Genomic DNA, 17,599 nt, shown 5'->3' with positions numbered 1-17,599 from the left:
TCGTGGATCATACCCTCCATGGCATAGGCTTCGTCGAACCCCTGGGGTTCGATTGAACCCAGATTAAGAACCACTGGTATAACATTGAACATTCCAGCACACACACATTTTAATTTAGTGACAGAGAGACAACAGAAGAGGTTTGTTTAGCATGTTTCAAAATAGATCTGATTGCAGATTTTGGTGTATTTGATCGAGGCGCATGTACACACATTTGGCATGTTGTAATCAAATCATTTGTAATGTACGTAAGAGAAAACTAACCATCACTGAAAAGTATGATGCTTTTTCAAATGTTCCTCTGTTCCACTGAAATTGAGAGGCAGGATAAGGCATCGCCATTTGACAATGAACAGAAATGCCAAATATTTTGAAAGCTTCTTGTAAACATAATGCTCTGCATTCCAGTTGTGAGTCGTGAATTTGTGAAGAATCCCAAAACAGAATAATTCATTGAGATTAATAATATGTAACATTAGATGTTAAATCTTGTTTCTTGAGGAAATCAGAATCCCTGGGGACAGCTGGGGTTGTATGCATTCCTGAGTCAGTGACTATAATGTTACAAAAATGAAAGAAGTAAGATTTAATCCCCCCCAAAATACTTGGCATTTCCGTTCATTGTCAAATGGCGATGCCTTATCCTGCCTCAGCATTCCTTTAACGTGTTACTTTGGTCCTGTGTCACCCTCAACACTTCTCACATTAAACTTATAAAATCTACAAAAAAGATGACATAATTAGAGAAAATACATCACAGGAGAGTAACGTTGAGTATAGTTTTTAAACTTTTCAGCTTGTTGACACACTGTGAAAGTAGTCTTCTATTTCTATTCTCTTCCTTCATCTCCACTATGAGACTAATAAAGGTTAATCTCATGTAATCTACTCTAGATGATGTTTTATAATTTTTTTACCATTAGGGGTGGTCTAATAAAACACTTCTACCCCAACCCTGCCACCCAACCCCGACCACCCTGGCGGCATTGGCCAAGGATGATTTATATGCACTTTATCAGGCAGCTGTTGGCAGAAATGCTGTCATGCATATTACTGCCACCTTTTGGATCGGACTCGAGATATGTTCAGATTTATTATTCGTAATGTTGCCATTTAAAAAAAATGCACTGTGGAGAATGCATGGATAATAAACACGTGTTGTTTTGTAAATGGCAATACATATTTAAAAACCAAGATAAAAAAATATTAAATGTAATTTAAATCCCCCAATTATCTAATTTCAATTGTTACTATATTTATACTGTGGATAAATAAAGAAGATACCTCAGCAGGAAAATGTAATATGTAACGAATTTCACAAAGGACCTTAGCAACATATATTGTGTTAAGTCGATTGTGGAATAAGTTCCACCTGCTCTGGGCAACATGATACATTGCGACAAGCCTTGCGCGGGTTAGTACAGCATGCTGCTCATGGCTTGACAAGTGTGCAGTCGAGGGATTTGGGGATTTGAATTGACGTGAAGACCGTAATCTTCCTCACCCCCCTTCAAATGAATGTTTTATTTCTTTAAGCCACATCTGATGGGACCTCAGTGGGCACTCAATCAAAAGCTCCCTCTGTCCCCATTTCCTGCTCTTTGTAAAATCATTCATCTGAGACACCCTACTCTAAACAAAAATGTACACATCAGAATCAGAATCATCTTTTTTTGCCAAGTATGTAGAACACACAAGGAATTTGTCTCCGGTAGAAACCACTGACTCGTATCTAGTGCACTAGTATCATTACAAAATTTGAGAAAGATGGAGGCACTATACACTTCTATTTGGGTTACCGTTTAGAGAGTTAATGGCTTGGGGGGAGAAGCTGTTTGAAAGTCTGCTGGATTTGGTGGCATGGATCGGTAGCGCCTCCCTAAGGGGAATAGCTGGACAGGGTTCCAGTAGGATTCCAGTAGGATTTTCCACGCCCTTGATTGCAATAAACTGTCATGAAAATCAATTGCCTGCAAATTCATTGAAGTTTTTTTGTGTCCGTTCTCTCATGATCGCTAATACTGTTGTTGAAAAGGGTTCAAAATTTCAACAAGCAGGTGTCGTTTTTCTCAACTTAAAAAGAATCAGAGCTATCTGTTTTCTCTTGCGTTTCCAAGAGAGAGATTGCAAATTATCCACAAATCATAAAATTGGTACTAAATTAAGTTCCTCAGATACCTTTACCACATGTAACGCTTGAGGATATTGGTGGTGGTGAGGAGGAGGTAAAGGCTGGTCACATGTGCAGGATGGAATAAAAAAAAAGATTTTATTTCCAAATACCAAAAGGCACTGGAAATTTGTAAGCCCTAACATTATAAAATCCAACAAAACAAGTTCTATGTAAAAGAGTAACAAAACCAGATTCCATCGCAGAACACAGCCAAAACAGTACTTCAACAGAATTGTCAAAGACAGAAATAGAAGGGGAGCCAGGACCATGTACACAGCCTCTTAGTAAGAATGGTATATATCCTGAATTCCGTGAAATGCTCTTCATTAATTTCATACATTGGCCTCTTTTGAAGATGGATATAAATCGGGTTAAGTAGGCGATACGTGTAGGGAAGGACACCTTGGTAAGATTCACTGACAATTGTCCACGAATCTGCAAAGTTGGTTTTTTGGAACAATTAAGTAAAACACTCTGAAATGTGATCATCCCCATCGTTAATGTTTCAATCCAATTATTTTGTGAAGTGATGACGTTACTAACAGGTGAATAATAAGGTGTCTAACAAATATTTTAAAACTTACTGCTGGCCACTGTCAATTCCACTGACAAGGCTTTGTTTGCTAACAAGTAAAGCCATCGACGCATATCAGGACATCTAAGACCACTCAGGCTCAACTGTTTGTTACTCCACACCTTGCTTGTTTCAGACCTGAGCAATCTAAATTATGGCAAGGTGTATGTGTGTGTGGATAAACTGTGAGCTGTGTCAAAATAGTCTCACTTGAACATGGTGGGCGAGTATGAAAAATGTGTGACTGCTGCTCTCATGGTAACAGCGGTGTACTAGAGGTCAGATGAAACGACACCTCCACCCATCTCGGTGACACCAAAATCAGTTTCACAGTCTCGTCTTTTCTTACTCGATGTCCCCCATCCTCCTTGCCGTCCTTTTCTTTCTGGTTGTTCTCTTACTCCTCTCCGAGTTACCCTAAATAGTAGCACTGGCCCAATTAAGAGGTGGCACATGAAGAGGGATGGCAATTATTCTTTTGCAAGAAGCACATGGATCCTGGTTTTCTTCCACACATGATTGAATTACTGGTAAAATATAGTAAGATATCCAGCCAAGCATTAACTATAACCCCTCGCACTTCTGTCAGCATGGCTGATCTTCTTCTATCTGACTGTCTACACTGACGAGGACCAGATTGCAGTGCATGATGGTCTGAGACCCATTGGCGAGTGAAGAAACCCAAGATAATGGGTGGATTATTAAAAGAAGTCATGTCGAGGAGATTTTTTTTCCTGATATCATTGCAACGTACCACCCACGCAACTCCCATTTCATCTCTTGAAATGCATCCCGTGGCTTCTTTGCACCCCCCACCTCCATTTTCTATTCCCACCAGGGATGCAAATAAGAGACCATTCTGTGGGTTTAATGCTAATCAATACTGTGCAAATACTCATTTAGACAGTTGGGAGCACAGCGAGGGATGGACTTTACTTGCTTGTAATGCAAATGATGCTGGGTTTAGTACAGGGGACTGTAGTAGACACACACACAGATACATACAGACGACCAGGCTGGAAAAGATTCCTTAGTTCATCAGAAAGCGAAGGAATATCAAGAAAAAAAAATGTTCAAATAGGAAGAGGTAACAACTAAGCGCACAATAAGGTGGAAGCGAGGAGGTGGGGTAATGTTCCCAGACATATAAATAATAGAAAGTGCACTCACGGTTGCATAAGGAGCTTGAATAAAAAGTCCACTGATTTAAGTCAAAAAAGTGCAAATAGAAAGGAGAAAAAGTGTGACCGGTTCAGTGCTCAACACTGGCTTCGTTATCCTTAAAAGCATGTTCAGTAGTATTTCATTCTTCATGATGTCCCGGACAGATATCTGGACAACAGGAGTGATGTCACTTCGGAAAGGCCATATCATCTGCTAGATACAATCATGAATATTTATTATTAGACTGAAAAATGATAGCTAGATTTCTATACTAAGTACAAGCTGAGGACATGTATACTAATTAACATATACAAATAACTAAACTACTACATACATATATGGACTTACTAATTGATAAGAATAACTAGAAATGAAATAACAATGGATGTTTTTAGCATGTGTATATAACTAATTCTCACAAATATGACGATTAAAATTAAAAGACTGAATTTGAACAGAAAGCCTATGTCAATACAAGAAGGACAGGCAAAGCAAACTCAAGCAAAAAGTGGCCTGGCAACGTAATTGCTTCACTTTTTTTGTTAAGAATGGTGGCAGTGGCAACAGGGTCACACTTAAAGCTTTTCAAAACTTCAAAAAACATAGGAATTCAGCGATCTGAGGTTTATACTGATCTGACAAAACAAAAACAAAAAAAAAACAGTTGGTGCATCAACTGTGTTTGTGTACTCAATGCCAAGTTGAGGTTTCACAAGAAGTTGTTTAACTCCACCCTTTTGACTCTTTGCAGCATGTTTTTCTCGTCTTTCAAGTTCCCACTGCCGCACCAGCTCTTGTTTGGCTGCATCAAAGTCCACGAGAAAATTCACTCAAATTACCTGTTGACTGTGTGAGTCCTATGATCCACACGGTCACAGTCTGTGACACTGCTCTATTGGTTTCTTTGCTCTTGCTTTGCCTATGAGCTGGAAAATCTAATATAAATTAACTAAGCTACCACACATATTGAAATAGTACAGATACATTCTTTCTTCGAGGCAGAAATTTTGTGCCCATTTACTCTTTAGTCTTGCTTACATCTCATTTATTTAAAGACTGTATTCTACCGAGCGAAAGGCCCATTAAAAAAGAAAAGTCTTCAAAATTTGACTTACCACAGTGAAAAGTACATCTTTGTATTATTTTTTTCCCAAAATCCAAGTGAACAAAAACAAAACATTTTTTTCTTACAGAATAGCTGGAGAGATGTAACTCAAGTTGTACTCCATAGTATAATACAATCAATACATTATAATACATATTGATTTAGATAGCGCTTTAACAACAGCTGAAGCTTCTACAAAGTTCTTAACATGGACAGCTATTATAAACAGCAAATAAAGTAGTGACAAAGATAGTAGAAAGCACCAGGGAGTGAAACCAAGATCAAATCAGAATCATGCTGAGTCGCAGGTTGAGGGCTAAGGCGGGTTTTAAAGATGGGTAGCGAGGGGGCTTGCCGAATGTTAAGTGGAAGGTCATTTTAGAGAGTGGGACCAGCAACGGAAAAGTCTCAATCCCGTCTGAGCCTCCATTTAGTTTTTGGCACATCTTTTGATGATCATTCAGTTGAAAACACAAAAAGCAGATAACAAACATGACACAACATTTCAGTCATTTTGAAAGACAGGCTTCAAGAAAAAAGACGAGAGAAATAGACGAGATACTCAGCAGCAGCTACTTGTTTAGACCAAACAGGAGGAAAATCGGGAATCACTCAATCGTGAGGGGGAAAACTATTATCATTGGTTGAGTACACCCCCCTTGCCCCGTATTAGCAAATGTTTTTGAAAGCATTATTTAATGAACTGATGGAAAAACTTGCTGTGTGCACAAATACTCACAGGCATTGGCTGGTCTGTGGTAAACAGCTTTCAGGACAACCACTTTGTTGATTTCTTTTTTATTTCTTAAAGTGGAGAATATATGAATAATAGAAAACTCTTTCATAGTTACATGGGAAGCTTGAGTAAAAACAGTGCGCCGATTTAAGTAAAAAAGGAGACACTTTCATCTTGTCGTGTCATAGCTGTTATCTGCTTTTTTAAATACAATTTTAAACAGGTGGATAAACATCACCAGTGACTGGTCGTTCTGTAATGCCTCCCAACCACAGAGTAGTAAAATCCTCCCAAAACAGAGAGAACTTTAACAGTGAAAAACAGTCCTTAAGGCTTTGGCTGAATTCAGCCCCTTTTTTTTATTTCTCGTCTATCTAAAGGACAAAAATGTCGTCTGTTTCCTGCCATGGACAACATCCTTTAGGATACCGATAGAGCAGGGGTCGGGAATCTTTTTGACTAAGAGAGCCATAAAAGTAAAATATTTAGAAATGTTTTTCAGTGAGAGCCACACGTGCGCGCACACACACACGCGCGCACTCACGTACCTGTTTCAACATGACGGCCAGTATCATCCAATCAAAATTGCGCTCTCCGTCAACCTAGATCAGTGTCATCCAATCAAAATTGCGCTTTCCGCCAACTGCAGCCCCAACTGGAAAAAACGAGAATATGTATTTAGTTTTATCGGCGAGCCATATGCAATCAGGCAAAGAGCCAAACATGGCTCGCGAGCCATAGGTTCCCGACCCCTGCTATAAAGGAAATAAAAATATACATGCATGTGCAGCATTCTCATCTGAAGTGTTGGTTCACCTTACCCAAGCCATTGTTGGCCACACACGATAATATCTGGAAGCTAATGGCCACCACTTTGAGCACGCCTTGAAATCGTAGAGGCCAAAGATAATATATCAATCCTGAGATGTCTACATCACTGTGGCTGAAACCCATTCCCGAACTTACTTTACGGGGCCTGAAAAAGTTTGATTACCCTCCATGTTCTCTCATTCAGTCCCACTGGAACTGTGCATTAAGGCACAAAGACATTGTCAAGGCAATTGCAAAATGAAGGAGGTACTGTATAGGAAAGAACCTCTATATGCTATTACATACAATTTATGATTTTTTTGGGGGGCATGAGAAGGTCATAATGGTTACAACTCAGATGATAATAGGAAACTGATCCTACAATTTTAATGCATAATCTAAATGTGATGATGAAAATGACTTCTGGTGCAACATTCAGATCAGAGTCATGTTGTGCATGGTGGTAGGAAAACAGTGCGCATCCCACCGGGAAACCTGAAATTGCTTTCGGCTTCATATTGATAAACACCACAAAACAGTTTAAATCACATCAATATACTTAAATGAAACTATTAACTATCTTTTCAACGATTTAGTGAATCGCCTTTGGACGCACGCAATGAGAATGGAGCATTTCTGTTAATTGCTCGCTGTTTCCATGGTGAGCCATAATGATCTGATATGAACATGAATAAGGACCTGAATGCAACATGGTTATTTTTCTTATAAAATAACTATATATTTATGAACATAATATAGGAATGCAACTAGTATATGACATTGGAGAGTCATGCAAGCATTTTAATTAAAGTACAATGTAAAGTAGACAGACGTCAATGTAGCATTTGTGGTTGTAGCATGGTTGTTGCTGTCCTTGTAAACATCGCCAATGTCTCGAGGGGGTGGGAGGTGGGGATAAAACACGAGCTGCACATTAATGGCTAGGTACTTAATCAATCATTGTTGTCTACCAGCCTCGTTATCACCCCCAAAAGTTTCTTTACCCCAAGCCGGTTTCGCTTAGAGACCTTTTTATCATTGTGCCTTATGTGGGGATTAAATGCTTCTTGGCAGCATGTCCACTTCGTTTTACAGATTAACACAGTTATCCATTAAAGTACACACTTTACACTTATACCAATATAAGGTCAGATCCAAATATATTACCGGCTGAAACACAGAAACACAGAACACACGCATGCACACACACACACACACACACACACACACACACACACACACACACACACACACACACACACACACACACACACACACACACGCACACACACAGACACACACGGAGTAGGAAGGCTGCGATTCAGTGGTACCAACGGTCATCTGTCAGGCAGCAGTATTAATAAATGAAAGGCTTTTGCCCTGTACAACGAGGCTGCTAATTGTATTTTTTCTTACTTGGTGGCGTTTGTCAGGCTTCTTTAGTCTTTCGTGACATGTATAAAATGACAGTCCACCTAGTTGACATTGTGAATAGTTTTCAGGTCACAGCCTCACTCTCCTCTGGGCCAAAAGGTTTCTTTCAACATTTTGATTCGCCTCATTAAGTTTTCTAGCAAATATGAGTGTAAGTCATAGGCACCCTTAATTTCTGGCCGTTTCTATCCACTATCCTTTGTATCCAGATGGATCTTGTTTCTATTAATGTTAATAATGTTTTCTTATGATTATTAATCATCATTTATTATCTAGATCAGTACTCCAAGTATGCTCAAGGGCAAGCTGTAAAAGTACTTAATGTGGATGCTTCTAAACGAGAGCAAAGCAGTGAGTGATTATTGGAAGAAAAAAGAGCTATAAGAAGAGTGAGACGAGAGAATTACATGGGAAGAAAGATTACCATTGTCACAGGCACAGACAGTGTTAAATGGTACGCCATTTTGGAGTAATTTACAAATCACAGAATGGAAATGAAATTAGATTAAAATGGTACATTAAAAATGGAAATCCACAACACCCCAATTAATTGTGTAGCTATCAAAGGGTGAAGATTATTTCTGTCACTGAGTGGGTAAAAATGACATCATAGGTCATTCCTCTGGACTTTCATTTTTATTTCTAAATGCATCACCAAACAATCCAGGGAAACAAACATTCAATCAAAGGCCTCTAAAGCCTTTATGATAATTCAGAGAATTAAACGGCAAACTTGATTGATGGGAGAGCAAATGTCGCTATGTCCGTGCTGACAGTCACGAGCTGTTTTGTCATCCACCAAATGTTCTCATAAAAGTCTATTAATTGGAAAGATGGAACATGACATTCAGATGAATGTGCTTCTAACGTTCCGTGACAACAAATAAATTAGTGTCTGCGCTTCATCGCACAATTAAAAACAACCAAGTAAAAAGGCTGCGGAGTCGCACCCCATTGCTGAAAAAAGGACAGATTAACATTTAAATGGAATGTTGTGTTGCATTTAATTGACTAGCAAATTTGTAACGAAGACAGAATTGCGGCAGAAAGGGGCATGCGTTGAAAGTGGCGCATGACCCTTTATGTAGCTTTTTTTGTGAAACATGATTGACTGTGAAACATGATTGACTGTATAAACTTTGGAGTTTGGACTCTCAAAAGATGTTGCTTGTTTTTCTAATTATGTTAGCAATCGATAGCAGTGCATTCAATATGATGATATATGCAATATATCTGTTCACAAGTATATGATGGACATCATCCAGCTATCCATTTACCCAATCCCAAACCATCAGATTTCATCTGAGTGGTGAAGTGGACGCTCACCTGCTAATCATACCACAGATAATGGCCAACATATATCATTGAATCATATCCAATGACAGTTTAGAGTCATTGAAGAGGAGAGAGGAAACAGGAGTAGCTTACACAAACAGAGGTTGAACATGCACATTTCAAATAAATACCTTATTTTCCGGTGTATAAGACACACCGGAGTATAAGGCGCATCCCCAATGAATTATGTATTTTCAAACTTTTTCCACATGTAAAGCGCACTGGAGTATAAGTCGCACCTTATACGAATGACAAAAGTTCGACACATATAATACAGAAATATATAATACAAGTTTTCAAAATATAAGGCACACCACATTATAAAGTGTTACAGTAGAGGCTGGGGTGACGCACTACTTCTTGGACAGGGGGAAATGGAGTCGGTGGCTGCTGACAGGAGTTGAGAGACCTGTTTTGGCTCAATCTTACTTCACAATTGAGGTGCACATGTGTATAAGGCACAGGGTCATATTTTGAAGAACATCAAAGCTTTTTGGTGTACCTTATACACCAGAAAATACGATAGGCTAAAGGGGGGATCGCAACAAACAGCTTAAAAAATATTTGGAGGATACACTCGGCCCTTGATGTTTTGCATGCATTGTTTATATCTTCCTATTTCCTCATATCACATAATGCTGTTCACTGTTAAGATGCACCCACGTCCACTTGCCATCTGTTTGACTGTCTCCGAGTCATTAGGCCCCGACTGGAGTGCCCAGCTGGGAGGGCGTGCAGAGGAAGGCTCGCTGTCGTGCGCCTGGCATTGGCCATGAAGGTAGGGCATGTAGTGAAGCAATACCCTGGGTCAGGCGATTTGGTAATGGAACTCTTCATGTAAGGCTCACTGTCTCTCCCCGTCAGGTTGTCATTTATCACTGCTGAGCAGCGCTGTCAGGTGGGAACGTGATGAATTTCGCTTTACCATTCTCAGAAATAAGCATTATAAATCATCCTAAAGTCAGCCTGTGTTCAGGTTTTTGTTGTCGAACAGTTTGACAAATCTCTCCTGTGTATCTACATCGTGCCTGTCTGTTGTCGGTGAATGCAGAAAAAGATTGTCTTGTGTCCAATAGACAAGTTGGTTATTGCAAGTGTTCACTTCAGAACGGCAATGAGTAAAAACAACATGTGACCCAGTGTAGACATAGAAGGAGCATCAAATGATTTTTTTTCTTCGGAATTCAGTGGCTTTATTATTGCCAACAAGACTTTAGGCACACAGTTAAATTAGAACACTACAAATTTCAACACAGTCTTTCATTATCACAAAAGCCATGTTATGAACAGCTACAAGTGTAACTTCTGCCGCTCATGCTGGGATTGGCTGGAAACCTGTTCTGTGTGTGTCTCACAGACTGTCCGAAGTCAGCTGGGATAGGCTACACTACAGCATGCCTTTGACCCTGAGGGTAAAGCAGTTCAGGTAATGGATGGATGGATGGACGGATGGATGGATGGATAGATGGATGGTTAGACGGATGGATCGACGGATGGATAGACGGATAATTAAATACTGGCTACTAGTCAAGGGTGCATTCAGCTTCTCGTCCAGACTCACTCAGGTCCCGCGGAAAAGGATACACCAAACATAATATATTAAAAAAATATGTATTTATTTTTTGCATAAACATACCAATTTGATGCAGCTCTTATATCTTTTTTAGCTGTCAGGCTGTACTGAATGAAACACTGTGTGTCTATGTGCATGTGTGTGTGTGTCCGCATTTTAGGACCATCTGTCGACAATCAATGAACATCGGGAGTAAAAACTCATTGACAAACGCATCGTGTGATGTCAAGCAGGACCAGAGAGTATTTAGATGTCAGGGTCTCACTTTCTGATGACACCGACAAAATCAGAACATAACATATCTTATAGGCCAGATGTGAAAGACACAGTGTGACTGACGCGAGGTGGCAGAGACCCTGTTGATAATGGCCTTTATGTGCGTGCTGCTGTTTTGTAAGTGATATAGCTAGCTTTATTAAGATTTTACACCTTCCTACACCGACTTTGACCCACGTGTTCCTTGACTTTATGAAGGATAAAATATTCAATTAAAAATTATGTCATTGCTTAATTAACTAATTTATTAATAAATATATATGTCCAATATATCTCCACACAGTGGAGATATATAGGCTGAAACTAACGTGTTATTTTTGGGGAATTTTAATTTTTATTTATTTCATTCTGTTGTAATTTTGTGTTGAGAGCAGGTTTGTTCGTTTGCATAACTTTTAGTTTTTTAATACTTTGTTTTAGTTTAGTTTTCATTGTTATTTTTTTCCCCTTCGGAGCATAATATTTTGTGAAAAAAGAAAAAAATATCACAGTATGTATTGTGTAGTAAAAAATAAATAATATTGAAAAAACAGTTTAAAAACAGTTGTCCACATACTTTTAGCATAAGTGCAGTGCACTTAAAATGCAGTATAACCTCAACGCCTAACATTAAACAAGGATAGTTTCTCTTATTTTTTGTAAAATGAATACCATATTTTCTAGTGTATAAGGCACACACTATAAAGCGCGCCCCGGATGAATGGTATATTTTCAAACTTTTTCCATATATAAGTTGCACTGTGAGTCAATGACATGTTTAAAAAAGTTTTACAGATATAAGGCACTCCACTTTATAAAGCGCCATGGTAGACGCTGCGGTTAGGTTTTTTTTATATCCCAGCATGGATCGCGCACGACTTCTTCTACAGGAGGAAATGGAGACGTGGTTTCTGACAATAGTTGAAAGACCAGTTGTGGCTCAAGATTAATTCACATATAAGGTGCACCGGCATATAAGGCACAGACAGGGTCATCTTTTGAAGAAAATAAAGGCTTTTGGGGCACCTTATACACCCGAAATTACGGAAGCGTTTTGGGCTGCAGAATATTTGTCATAACTGACAGCTAATGCGCTCCGATACACTCGCCTACATTAAGCAGAGGTATCAAAAGCCGTCTTGGCCCGGACACTCTCCCCTAGTCAATGTGGCAATTCCTTGGTCAGATTTTAACGAATCGAAGTCATTTTTGCAATTTTACAGTGTCAAAACTGACTTCTGTCAGATAATGCCAGTGCTGCAGCGCATAATAAGTAATCCGTTACTACGTTCGCTGGCAGAACTGTGTCTGGTCAGGTTTCATCCATTCATCCATTTTCTAATCCGCTTATTCCCACAACAGTTGCGGCATGCTAGAGCCTATCAATCAATCAAACTTTATTTATATAGAAACTTCAGGTATGAATATGCAACTTAAAGTGCTGTAGAGCTAATATGTTTCAAATTTACAACATAAAAAGATGATCCCCCTCTTCTCAACATACACAAATGTATATTTCCAGAAGAAAACCAATGTTCACACACACACAGTCTAATAGCACATTACATTCGCTTATGATACTGTCCTACCTGTTTTTGGCCAGTTGGCGGGGTAAACCCTGAAAATGTTGCCAGCCAATTGCAGGAATGTGGGCAGAAACCGCAGAACCCGAAGAAAACACACAGGCATATTTGGGGACAAGTCAGTCAATTTAAGTTTAACTGAAGTCCATAGTCACCCAGGCACGACTACTCTTGGCTTCGACATTTGGGCATTTGATTGTTGCAAATGTTAACCGTAATGAAATGCAGGTGGTTTGCCTTCAAAGAAGAAAAGGACACAATGAAAAATAAACTACAGTAAAGTCTCGTTATATCGATATCGGATATATCGATGGTCCCGGTTATATCGATACTATTTCTATACACGCACGGAGAAAATTACATGCAAACAGGGTCGGATATATCGATAGTCCCGGTTATATCGCTATTTTTTCCGACTCCCTTGAATATCGATATAACGAGACTTTACTGTACTATTGCACCATAGACAAAAGAAAGCATAGGGGACGTTGTGCAAATTATGAGTGTGCTATAAATGTCTTATTTTTATTTTATTTATTTTTTAACGCACAAAAGATCTGAGCGCTTCCACTTTAATTTCCTGATCTTCTGCTACTTTTTCTTTCCGAGATATGCTCTGGTGCCAAAGCCAGATTGCATGACTAAGTAGTCATGTAGAGCTCAATCTATTTGATATTCATATTCCCATTGAAGTGCTCTTGTTCCTTGAGTTTTAATTGGGATCTAATAAATAAATCATCCCATCGCTTCCTCAACAGATGTGCAAGTGAGCGTGATGCTGCATAAAGCCTGTTAAGCAATGCAGGTGTATAAATGCTTTGTTCCTTGCAACAGCTCAACCAGGCGGTAATCCGGTTCACTGTGGCCCAGTGAGACACTAAATGACAGACACGGGTGACAGGCCATGGAGATGGATCTCTGCATACTGTTCTGATTTATGAAGGCGAGCAAGGTCTCACACATCTGAGAAAGGTGTGATTGGATTGGATTTGCCTTTATTAGTCTCGCAGTGGAGAAATTTACATTTCACAGCAGCAAAGTGATAAAAGGAATGACGGTAGAAAAACAAATCACATGAGCTGCTGGAAAAGCAGCCACCCTCGCGGCGCTGTCTTGAAGTCAAAAGAACAAAAAAAGGAAACACAAAGACAATATTACAACACATAGACACAGAGACTTTCTGTACCCTCTTTGTAGTATGAAGCAGTTCGAGATGAAAGAGGAGAGGATCAAAGCCTCTTTTCACCAGTGGATCAGGGACATCATGATGCAATGTCCACGTCGACTACTAGCTAAATGTTGAAAGCAAAGATGCAGCTTTAGCATCCATTGACAAAAAGAGATTGTCTCACATTTCCCGTCCCACATAAATCTGCTTCAACTCCAAGCCGCGACGGTTCCACATCCACATCGGTGGTCTGCGCTGACGCTCCTTTCTTTTGGCCTGTACGAGTCAGCCCTGGCAGCCAGGGCTGTTAGTTTGGGGTACCCTGGTAGTAGATACTGTACTGTTAAAATTTGTCCAGACCTACGGACCTATTTTCCCTTCAAGTTGGCCTCACATTGCAAATCAGTTATTTCTTTCTGGATTTTGACCAGTAGATCAGAAGCTTTAGCTGTGAAAGGTGAGTGAAAAACTGAAAATTCTGTCTCAAGTTCACCAAATACCTGAAAACGTTTCTCAAACTCCCACAGTAATCCTGCAATCTTGTCATTGTACCACTTCACGTCCGCATCAGGTCTGGTCACACACGCATCTCTCAGACCAGGGAAATGAGTGGGGTTGTCACTTGCCAGTTGCTTGTTGAAACCGCGGTAGAAAAAATGACCACGGTCAGAAAAAAAACACCACCCTTTTCTTCTACGTTGATCGAAGCATCACCACTATGCCCCTTAGTGGACAATTCTTGAATTGCACATCATTAAAAATATGAATTCCATGTCAATCGTGTATTTTTTCCACTTTTAAAATCCTGCGGGCCTGATAAAACCTGCTTGGGGGACGGTTCTGGCCCGCGGGCCGTATGTTTGACCCCCCTGTTGTAGACGAATGCTTTAAAAGAACAATAATCAGGAATAGCAATGGCTCACTGAATGAACTGCAAATTGAAAAAGTGGACCAGAGCAGCAACTTTAAAGGAGGGTTGGACGGTGTATTTTTCAAACATATAGTTCTACTATAGTTTTTTTTTCTCGTTAAAGGTGGGGATTAATCTGTAAAGTAATGAACCCTAAATATTTGGTGTGGTTCATCCAACAAAGCAATCATGCCAAATTTATAGCTGTTTTGTGGTTAGTACATATGCTCATTTTTGGTCTTTGATCTGCATTGGAAACAGACATATATTAGATACCTGAAAAGTTAGAAAAAGTAACTGTGTGAATGAACTTCTCTAAATTGTGCAAAAGAACAACATGCATTCAATCTGATGATATCCTGCTCCCTGCCTGAGAATTTAGAAGAAAACTACTTTTTTTATGTGATTGCATAAACGTAAGGTTTGAAATGAAAATAAACCTAATCATAACCACTGAGGATCGCATGACAATATGCTCTTTTGAACCATTGCATATGATCGTTATGTTCACTTTTGTCTTTGTGGTTCAGGGGCCTTCTCGTCTATACAACTTTGTGTAAGTGTAGGTGGAATTCTGAAGTGTGCTTCTTCTGTTAGGAAGGCAACTTGCCAAACAGGATCCGGGAGGGCTCAGGATGTTGCATAAAAATGCATGCACACATGCTGTTTACTTCAACCTCCCAACCTGCGCCTTCTCTGCGCACATCCAAACACCTGGAATGAAACTTCCTGTTCATTACAGTGGACAGTATTCAGGTATGCTCAAAAAGTCAAATGCTGCCAAAAGCATTGACTCGCAGAAACTCCAACCTACCCTGAGCTGATTATGATCAGAGCTCTCTAATGTTTTTCCCCCCTCTTGATGCTAACATACATGGTTAATTTATTCAGTCATATATATAAAAAAAAAAAAAAATACTCGTCTCAACCCTCATGGGTGGTGTCTGTCCCCCATTTCAGCTCGGGTCCTCTACCAGAGGCCAGGAAGCTTGAGGGTTCCGTACAGTATCCGTGCTGTTCCCAGCACTGCGCTTTTCTGGACCGAGATGTCCGATGTTGTTCCCAGGATCTGTTGCAACCACTCGTCGAGTTTGGGGGTCACTGCCCCGAGTGCTCCGACCACCACAGGCACGACTATCACCGTTACTTTCCAGGCTCTCTCCAGCTCCTCTCTGAGCCCTTGGTATTTCCGACACCTTCAAAGAAGTACAGATGACGGCTGAAGAAACCTTTTCATCGAAATATTGTCATCTATTGTCTTTCTGACAGCTCCATAAAGTGCCAACCTCGCATCTTGAGGGGGGAAAAAAACAATTCCATATGACTTGGCTTTGTGTTGGCTTAAACTTGTTTTCATTACGTGTGCACCACACGTGCACTATACGCGAGTGTGTGTGTGTGTGTGTGTGTGTGTGTGTGTGTGTGTGTGTGTGTGTGTGTGTGTGTGTGTGTGTGCGTGTGCGTGTGTGTCCGTGTTTGTGTGTGTGTGTGTCTGACTGCATCTTTGTGTCCGACTTCATCAGAAGAGCCGAGAAGGCAGGGAAACACCGTACTCTCATGATTTGGCTTTACTGCAGTCGTGTGAGGGTATTATCAAGCCAAGGCAATAGAAATGTGAAAAGGGGACCCTGTAATGGTTTTTTATATGTTCACCACTGCTCTGTTTATGTACCTGGGATTTATCTCCCCTTGGTGGTATTGCAAATGATTTTAAATTAATAAGCAGGTGCTGGATGTGCTCCCGGCAATGAGTTTAGATGACCCAATGAGATGAAATTGAGTATCGCTCTACTGGGTTGCCTAAAAAAATATTTTTCTTTGTGTTTTAGCCTACAGAGTGACCATGCGTCTTTCAGGGTGTCGGCAAACCTCAACCAAGGCCTAAACATTTGTATTGCTATCAGTATGTTTGAGGTATCTATGACTGAATAAATTAACCACGTATGAATAAATTAGAGAGCTCTGATCATAATCACCTCAGGGTAGTTTTTTTTGCTTATATATATATATATATATATATACAGTAAAGTCTCGTTATATCGATATTCAAGGGAGTCCGAAAAAATATCGATATAACCGGGACTATCGATATATCCGACCCTGTTTGCATGTAATTTTCTCCGTGCGTGCATAGAAATAGTATCGATATAACCGGGACTATCGATATATCCGATATCGATATAACGAGACTTTACTGTATATATATATATATTATATATATATATGGTGCCGGACTCTGCTATGATAGGTCCCTGCTCTCAGGTTGGGGGGGAGCGAAACGTGCGACACTTTCAAAGAAGTACAGATGACGGCTGAAGAAACCTTTTCATCGATGGACCATTCCTGTATGACTGAGAGTTTACGCATACGATCACAATATTTGTTTGTTGTAAATGTACTTCTTGAAGATACTGCTAAACCAGTGCAGGAGATTATTATATGTTAATGCATTTTTTGTTTTTTGTTTTTTTTTTTTACTTCAAGATGGCACCACGTGAGCGACTGCCTGTACAGCAGGGTTTTGTTTTTCTCATTCTTCCTTTCCTTTCCTCTCACTTTCATCATTGCAGATTAAAGGCTAATCCAATCCAATCCAATCCATCCAACTTTGACTGAGATTTTGGAGATTAAATTTAAATTCAAGAACTCATCTTTTTTATGCCAAAATGTAAAAATACATTGCCAGAAGATAGAAATATATTTTGTGTTTTATTTATTTATGTGTTTATTTTAAGAAATAAAGAGTTTTTCATTGATGAGAGAAGTGAGTAAAGTTTTC

The 17,599-nt window shown here is 39.6% G+C and overlaps 1 long non-coding RNA gene across 2 annotated transcripts; it reads left to right on the top strand.

Annotated features, from left to right (window-relative positions):
* Positions 1-7,399: 7,399 nt before the first annotated feature.
* Positions 7,400-16,994, top strand: LOC148901515 (uncharacterized). Of its 2 annotated transcripts, XR_016113649.1 has the most exons (5): positions 7,400-10,109; positions 10,196-10,229; positions 10,689-10,757; positions 15,418-15,576; positions 15,781-16,994. It is a non-coding gene; the product is annotated as an uncharacterized LOC148901515 (long non-coding RNA). The 2 variants fall into 2 exon arrangements; XR_016113648.1 differs by having other exon boundaries at positions 15,418-16,994.
* Positions 16,995-17,599: the final 605 nt, after the last annotated feature.

The sequence above is a fragment of the Hippocampus bargibanti genome, linkage group LG02 (genome assembly GCF_051943395.1).
Source record: "Hippocampus bargibanti isolate YZ-2025 linkage group LG02, ASM5194339v1, whole genome shotgun sequence".
Lineage (NCBI taxonomy): Eukaryota > Metazoa > Chordata > Actinopteri > Syngnathiformes > Syngnathidae > Hippocampus > Hippocampus bargibanti.
Note: the sequence above shows the minus strand (reverse complement) of the source record. Positions and strands in the feature narration are given on the sequence as shown.